This window comes from Procambarus clarkii, chromosome 10 (genome assembly GCF_040958095.1).
Source record: "Procambarus clarkii isolate CNS0578487 chromosome 10, FALCON_Pclarkii_2.0, whole genome shotgun sequence".
Lineage (NCBI taxonomy): Eukaryota > Metazoa > Arthropoda > Malacostraca > Decapoda > Cambaridae > Procambarus > Procambarus clarkii.
Window position 1 is genome coordinate 40,929,968 of NC_091159.1, and position 9,584 is coordinate 40,939,551.

Here is a 9,584-nt window from a genome sequence, read left to right on the forward strand (position 1 = left end):
CAAGTTTGTGGGGGTCCTTTCCGACAAAGCCCCCTCTCCCATAAATCCCCTTCCCCTCAACTCCCCTTTCCACAAACCCCTTCCTCCACACACAACCTCTCCCCCCCCCCCCACAAATACTCTCCCTTTCAATCCCTGATCCTTATTCCTCGTCTTTTTCTCAGTGGGGAAGGAAGAGGAGAAGAAGGAGGAAAGAGAGGTGGAGGGAGGGGAGAGAAGGGATGTAAGGAGAGGGGAAAGATGGGTTGGAGGAAGGGACAGAGAAGGATGGGGATGAAGGGAGAGTGGCACCTCTCGTGAGGGCTGATGTGAGTGAGAGAGAGAGAGAGAGAGAGAGAGAGAGAGAGAGAGAGAGAGAGAGAGAGAGAGAGAGAGAGAGAGAGAGAGAGAGAGAGAGAGAGAGAGAGAGAGAGAGAGAGAGAGAGAGAGAGAGAGAGAGAGAGAGAGAGAGAGATCCAAACACAAAACATGTCAAGAAATATTTACACATGTCAAATGTCAATCAATCAAACTAACATATCAACAAAGGACTTACGCATGCCAGAGAGCCCCCTAAGGGAGCCCCCACTAACCTCTCCAAAACCAAGGACCCAGAAAGAAATCACGAGAGAAATCACCCAATTTCCTCTCTCACTTTCCTCTTTCCTCCAACGACCAGAGGGAAACTGAACGTCGTTACGTCACTGCTTGCGTTCAAGCTGTACGGGTGGTCGTTACAGTCGTCTCCACTGTAGTCTCCCTGAAGCAACAGCTGCTAGACATATTGCAGATGCAAGCCTTGCAACACAGTGTTCTTCAGTACACGTGAAGACTCCCTGTATTGCTAGAGATAGTACCTACGGGCTCACCATAGCCCGTGCTACTTGGAACTTTTTGTTCCAAGTAGAGAATCTTTAACAACAACAACAGCTAGAAATAATTGCACAGGAACGTACAATTATCCCAAGTCTTGCTTACAAACTTCAAATTAAAATTAACAAATAATAATAATAATAATAATAATAATAATAATAATAATAATAATAATTAATAAATACATTTGCGAACAAGCCTGAATGGTCCCCAGGACAATATGCAACTGAATACATTGTTTATAATAATAATATTAATAATAGCATTATTCAATAATAATCCAATTAATAATAATATCAACAAATTAATAAGGATAATAATAAAAATTATTATTATTATTAAAAAATATCTGCAAAATATTTTAGTTATTCATGCAGTACAAATAAATCTCAGAGCATAAATACATGTGTGATTGATGTATTTTTTATAAAATTGCAATTTGCAAAGTAAATTCTACGTATCCATAATATATTTTTTTGGACAAAAGAATTTGCAACATGGACCATGATTGTTTGCAAAAAAAAAAAAAAAAGTTTTCGTGTCCAGTTATTTATGCCAAACTCATTAACAAATCTCAAACTAACTATTATGCTCAATAAATTAAATTAATGTTATTGCACGAAATAATATACATTGATCTTACCGGCGGGTATAATCGGTCTCCCTCCTTTCCATCCCCTCTTCTTTTCCCCTTTTCCCACTTTTCCTTCCCTCTCCCCCCTCTCTCTCCCTTCCCCTCTCCTCTACCCTCTCCCCTTCCGCTATCCCCCTCCTTCTCCATCCCCACTTACCCTCTCTCCCCTTTTTATCAGAAAACAGAAAATTACCTCGAACCAGTGCCACATACCTGGTGGTGCCGCGTGTACCGGTCAGAGTTGGACGCCGGTGTTGCTTCGGAACTATAACGAACCAGGGGCCAGATTCACGAAAGCACTTACGCAAGCACTTACGAACGTGTACATCTTTCCTCAATCTTTGACGGCTTTGGTTACATTTATTAAACAGTTTACAAGCATGAAAACTTCCCATTCAACTGTTGTTATTGTTATAAACAGCCTCCTGGTGCTTCGGAGCTCATTAACTGTTTAATAATTGGAAACAAAGTCGCCAAAGATTGAGAAAAGATGTACAGGTTCGTAAGTGTTTGCGTAAGTGCTTTCGTGAATCTGGGCCCAGATAAATCGTGAGAGTAGATGGAGGAGCGTCCAGCCTCAAACCGGCGCCTCTCTGACACACAACACTCAAGTGCTTGGAACCCCTTCTAATTGTTACAGTGTGTGTGTGTGTGTGTGTGTGTGTGTGTGTGTGTGTGTGTGTGTGTGTGTGTGTGTGTGTGTGTGTGTGTGTGTGTGTGTGTGTGTGTGTGTGTGTGTGGTGGCCACCAACATCTATCACCACCTATCCCCTAAGCTCACCCCAACTATCTATCCAGAATGACTGACTATCGACAATAAGGGGAAAAAAGAGCTTCAATAACCGAACAGGAAGAAAGACTTATGAGTGGATACAAGTCCAACACCAGAGTCACGTATTTGCAGGTATTTAAAGACCTAAATAAGGACTCTTGCAAAGCAATATACTCAACCTATGTTAGACCAAGGCTATATGATGCAACTCCGGGATGGAATCCGCACTTTACGAAGCACTAAATTATACGTGAATGGGGCCGAGGTTACATCAAAATTAAACCACGTCAACGTGTTAAGGAGAGAAAAAACTGAGGGGGGATATGATCAATACATATATGATACTGAGGGCCTAGGCTTACACCCCCCCTTGTAGTCACTCTTAGGAGTGTAGAATTATGCAACCACCACCACAATCCACGGTACCACAACTACCACCAACACAACTATCTCCCCACTATCATCACTACCAGCATCACCACCAGCCTCTCCCTTATGCACAAGACCATCATCATCATCACCACCATCCCCACTACCACCTGCAATACTACTCCACCACCACCACCACCACCATCACCACCCCTGACACTGTCACCATCATCACCACCATCCCCACCACCACCACCACCACCACCATCACCACCCCTCACACTGTCACCATCATCACCACCATCCCCACCACCACCACCACCACCACCCCTCACACTGTCACCACCACCACCACCACCACCATCCCCATCACCACCACCACCACCACCACCATCCCTCACACTGTCACCCTGTCACCATCGTCACCACCACCATCCCCACTACCACCACCACCACCACCACCCCTCACACTGTCACCATCGTCACCACCACCATCCCCACTACCACCACCACCACTACCACCCCTCACACTGTCACCACCATCCCCATCACCACCACCACCACCACCACCACCCCTCACACTGTCACCACCACCACCACCACCACCCCTCACACTGTCACCACCACCACCACCACCACCACCACCACCACCACCACCCCTCACACTGTCACCACCATCACCACCACCACCACCACCCCCCCCCCACCTCCACCAAGCCACTGACACACGCAAGTCTGCAACATTAATACCCGCGAAGGGCTTATTTTTCCACTAGAAGAGAACGGATCATGATAGCCTATGCATGGGGTGCCCCATCTCCCCCACCTCTCCCCCACCTCTCCCCCCACCACTCCCCCACCACTCCCCCACCACTCCCCCACCTCTCCCCCCACCACTCCCCCACCACTCCCCCACCACTCCCCCACCTCTCCCCCCACCACTCCCCCACCACTCCCCCACCACTCCCCCACCACTCCCCCACCTCTTATCTTCCCTGTCTCCTCCCTCTTCTCCGTCACCTTTTTCTTTCTACCCACTTCCAATCCCATTCCACATATCCACTAAGATCTCTTTCTTGTCTCCTACCCCCCTCTTTCTCTCAGTTCCTCCCTCTCTTCCCCCCCCTCTCTCTCTCTCTCTCTCTCTCTCTCTCTCTCTCTCTCTCTCTCTCTCTCTCTCTCTCTCTCTCTCTCTCTCTCTCTCTCTCTCTCTCTCTCTCTCTCTCTCTCTCTCTCTCTCTCTCTCTCTCTCTCTCTCTCTCTCTCTCTCTCTCTCTCTCTCTCTCTCTCTCTCTCTCTCTCTCTCTCTCTCACTTCCTCCCCTTCCCTCCCCTCCCACCTCTCTGTCTCCCCTCTGCCCCAACCTTCCCCAAGTTTCTTGACTATTATTATCAGCAAGATGTATTAGGGCTAATCTTCAATTACAATACTGCAGCAAGAACTCTTCGTCTGTTTGTCTGTGATGGTCCACGGTACCCCCCCTCCCCCCCCCCTTGTGTTGGTGATCCTGTGAGTACTGTTGTGTTGGTGATCCTGTGAGTGATGTTGTGGTGGTGATCCTGTGAGTACTGTTGTGTTGGTGATCCTGTGAGTACTGTTGTGGTGGTGATCCTGTGAGTACTGTTGTGGTGGTGATCCTGTGAGTACTGTTGTGGTGGTGATCCTGTGAGTACTGTTGTGTTGGTGATCCTGTGAGTACTGTTGTGGTGGTGATCCTGTGAGTACTGTTGTGGTGGTGATCCTGTGAGTACTGTTGTGGTGGTGATCCTGTGAGTACTGTTGTGGTGGTGATCCTGTGAGTACTGTTGTGGTGGTGATCCTGTGAGTACTGTTGTGGTGGTGATCCTGTGAGTACTGTTGTGGTGGTGATCCTGTGAGTACTGTTGTGTTGGTGATCCTGTGAATACTGTTGTGGTGGTGATCCTGTGAGTACTGTTGTGGTGGTGATCCTGTGAGTACTGTTGTGGTGGTGATCCTGTGAGTGATGTTGTGTTGGTGATCCTGTGAGTACTGTTGTGGTGGTGATCCTGTGAGTACTGTTGTGGTGGTGATCCTGTGAGTACTGTTGTGGTGGTGATCCTGTGAGTACTGTTGTGTTGGTGATCCTGTGAGTACTGTTGTGGTGGTGATCCTGTGAGTACTGTTGTGGTGGTGATCCTGTGAGTACTGTTGTGGTGGTGATCCTGTGAGTACTGTTGTGGTGGTGATCCTGTGAGTACTGTTGTGGTGGTGATCCTGTGAGTACTGTTGTGGTGGTGATCCTATGAGTACTGTTGTGGTGGTGATCCTGTGAGAGTCTGATGGATCACTCCCACAGTTACGAGAACAGTTACGAGAGGAAGGTGCGAAGGGGAAAAGGGAAGGGGGGGCGGTGAGGGGTCAGCACCAGATAGGGGGGAGGGGAAGGTTGTGGTAGGGGAGGATCGGCCGGAGGTAGGGGCGGGGTATTGGGATCTAACTCTTGTAGCCAACTTGACCTAAAACGCTCCCAAGTGGCTAGTTGATCCGACCACTTGACCACTTCCAAGCCGCGTTATCGTATAATAATAGTACTAATAGTACTCAAAATAATAGTACTTAATAGTACCACTTGGGTTAAGGTGATGCCAAGGGTCGTCTCTGTCTTGAGCCTCATCGAATAAAAGACTAAAGAGGCAATTACACCCACGGGACCCAAAAGATGTCTATGGTTGTGCTGGCAACATCTATTTCAAGATACCTAAACACAGAAAAAAGCTCCCTTAAATATCATATCATTCACGACAACCAGATCATCACCTGAGATGCCCCGACTAATAACACCGAAGTAATCGATGGATATACATACCTTGAGGTTACCTTGAGATGATTTCGGGGGCTTAGCGTCCCCGCGGCCCGGTCCTCGACCAGGCCTCCAGGCCTACATAGCAGAAGCACTTGACATAAAGCACCCATGCAATTATCAACAGGCAACTTACACCTAGCACTCCAGGAGAACTGCCACTTTACACCTCACCCAATGCACAAGCCAACCAATGAGAGAGCAGAACAAGATTAACCATTCCTCTCGCCAGAGTAACCACCTCACTTCCCTCCACACCTGCGTGGAATATATATTGCTGGGTGTATCCATTTGTATTCAGTTCCTGAGTCTCTGAGGATGTCATGGCGTACCTTGACGAAATGCGTCAGGCCCATTACACGCGGAAAATGAACTTCAGACAGTTCATTTTCCATCTTCTTGCCAAGTGAAAAACATGAAAATATAGTGAGAATTTGAGCTAAAATGATTATTCTCCTCCCCTTACGGTCATATTCAGTAATACACACACACACACACACACTCATGGGGCCTCGTGGCTGAGTGGACACCGCTTGGGGGGTCGTAATTCGATTCCCGGCGGAGGCGGAAACCAATTGGCAGACTTTCTTTTCCCCATGCTAAGACTGATCACCTACATTCACCCTGAAACTCCTGTTCACCTAACACTAAATAGGTACCTGGAAGTTAGACAGCTGCTATGGGCTGCTTCCTAATGGTGTGTGTGTGTGTGTACTCACCTAATTGGGAGTGCGGGGGATGAGCTTTGTCTCTTTGGTCCTGCCTCTCAACAGGTGTACAGATTCCTGAGCCTACTGGGCTCTATCATATCTACATTTGAAACTGTGTATGGAGTCAGCCTCCACCACATCACTTCCTAATGCATTCCATTTATTAACTACTCTGACACTGAAAAAATTCTTTCTAACGTCTCTGTGGCTCATCTGGGTACTAAGTTTTCACCTGTGTCCCCTTGTTCGTGTTCCACCCGTGCTGAAGAGTTTGTCATTGTCCACCCTGTCAATTCTTCTGAGAATTTTGTAGGTGGTTATCATGTCTCCCCTTACTCTTCTGTTTTCCAGGGACGTGAGGTTCAGCTCCATTAGCCTTTCCTCGTAGCTCATTCCTCTCAGTACCGGGGCGAGCCTGGTGGCATACCTCTGAATCTTCTCTAACCTTGTCTTGTGTTTAACTAGGTACGGACTCCAGGCTGGCGCTGCATATTCCAAGATTGGTCTGACCTTAGTGATATACAGGGTCCTGAACGATTCCTTACACAAGTTTTTAAAGGCAGTTCTTATGTTGGCCAGTTTAGCATATGCCGCTGATGATATTCTTTTGATGTAGGCCTCTGGGGACAGGTTCGGTGTGATATCAACCCCCAGATCTTTCTCTCTATTTGACTTGCAGAATTTCACCTCCCAGGTGGTACCTTGTGTTCAGCCTCCTGCTCCCTTCGCCTAATTTCATTACTTTACACTTTCCTGAGTTGAACTTTAGCAGCCATTTTCTAGACCATTACTCCAGTTTGTCTAGGTCATCCTGTAGTCTCTGTCTATCTTCATCCGTCTTGATTCTTGTGTGTGTCTGTGTGTGTGTGTGCGCGCGTGTGTTAGAGAGAAATATATATGAAATAGGCAAATTAGAGGAAAATAGATTGGCTAGAAAGTCGAGGTCCAAGAGCTAAATAGCTCGATTATGCAGACACAAATAATAAATACACACACACACACACACACACACACACACACACACACACACACACACTGACTAGCACCCGAGCAGAGGGGTATGAGCTATGAGGAGAGACTACGGGAACTAAACCTTTCACGTCGCTGGAAGAAAGAAGAGTTAGGGGAGACATGATCACGACATCCAAGATTCTCAGAGGAATTGACAGGGTAAATAGAGACAATTTATTTAACATAGGAAACACGCACAAGGAGAGACAGGTGGAAACTGAGTACTCAGATGAGCCATAGAGATATTAAAAAGAAATATTTTGGTGTCACCGTAGTTGATAAAGGGAAAGTATTATTAAGTCATGTGGTGGAGGCAGACTCCATACACAGTTTCAGATGTAGATATGATAGCGCCTAATATGATAAAAAATCTGTATATCAGTTAATTGACAGTTGAAAGGCGGGACCAAAGAGCCAGATTTCAACCCCCGCAAGCACAATTAGATGAGTACACACACGCACACGCACGCATGCACACACACACACACACACACCCACACACACACACACACACACAGTGTGTGTGTGGGTCTGGTAGCTGAGTGGACAGCGTTCTGGACTCGTAATCCTGTGGAGACAAATGGGCAGAATTTCTTTCACCCTGATGCCTCTGTTACCTGGCAGTAAATAGGTACCTGGGAGTTAGACAGCTGTTACGTGCTGCTTCCTGGATGTGTGCGTGTGTGTGTGTGGAGAGAAAAAAAAGTTATATATGTATATATATATAACGAAATTTTTTAAATTATAATGGTGTTGCTATATATTCTCGTTGTTTTCTTCGCTCTAGATTATTTTAACAATTTATTTTAATTGAACTGACGACATATTCTGTCATTACTCTGTGATGAGAGTCCCGTGTCTAGTCCTGTTGTAGCTGGCTATCGACCCCCCACGCCCTTGTATAGCTAAAAGCATGTATTAATATAAATAATAATATGTGTGTAAATTACGAAGAAATTAACACGTGACGAACAATTTGATAATGTCAGACCACGAAGGAAGCATTAAGACAGGAATTTCCTGAAGTACTTTCGTGTTTAATAACACATTTTCAGGAGATGTATTATTAAATGCGAAAGTACTTGAAGGAAATTCTTGTCTTAACCCTTACCGCGTGGTCTGACATTGTATAATAATAATATATATAAATAATCCTAACACTAATAATCATATACAACGTTAATTATATAATAGAACACGTCTAATTTATTTAATACATATCATAAAGAAATAGATAAAAACAAAAAACAAATTATGTGCATGTGCAATGCATGCATTGCACATGCATGCATTGCACATGCATGCATTGCACATGCATGCATTGCACATGCATGCATGCATTGCACATGCATGCATTGCACGTGCATGCATTGCACATGCAGTGTTGAGTAGTTCCTGTGGCATTGGGCATGCCTCTGGTGCATAGGACTGATGCCCAAGTTCACATGTCTATGTATGACATATGAAAATGAAAATTATGAAAATGAAATTAAACAAAATTATGAGATGCCTATGAAAATTTTTGTGAATTCTTGAAAATTATGTATATACGGTTTTTTCCATGTCCGGGTCAAGAAGCCCCTGCCCAGGGTATATTAGCCTTCCCCCCCCCCTCACCCAATGTCAACTACTGCCCTGCCCCATGCACGGAACAGCCCACAACAGTTGCCTAACACCAGGGCACCTATTTCATTGCTGGGTGAAGAGATGCATGGGGGTGTGAAACGTGTCCAAGTGTCTTATTGCTATCCGGAAATTCAACCCCAGGTTCCTTGGTTGAAGATGACGAAGACTAATGCGCTACAGGACCCCCCCCAGTTTAACTTAATGATTAGTTAAAGAGTGAAATAATGGTCGTGTTGACGGGACCTAATGGTGGCGGGGCCAGAAGTGTAGTTGTGGGGAAGTAGTTCATGTTCAGTTGTTCAGTAGTTCAGTAGTTCATGTTCAGTAGTTCACCCAGTTCTTCAGTAGTTCAGTAGTTCATGTTCAGTAGTTCACCCAGTTCTTCAGTAGTTCACCCAGTTCTTCAGTAGTTGTGGGAAAGTAGTTCATGTTCAGTTGTTCAGTAGTTCACCCAGTTCTTCAGTAGTTCAGTAGTTCATGTTCAGTAGTTCACCCACCACAACACTGTCAACTTTACAACCGTCGCTACAACCACACTCTACTATAATTCAACCCGCTGAGACCAAACAACCACTCGTTATAATATGGTTGTAATGATGTGAGGTGCGGAGAGGTGTGATTCACTAAAATGTGATGTCCACATCCATGTGTGTGTGTGTGTGTGTGTGTGTGTGCGTGCGTGTGTGTGTGTGTGGGTATATTGCCTTTGTTACTTCCAGGGGCCGCTGTCCGCAACAGCGGGACGCGAAGCCTTCGGTTGATAGACAGACCCCCCCGTTCTTCCTACTA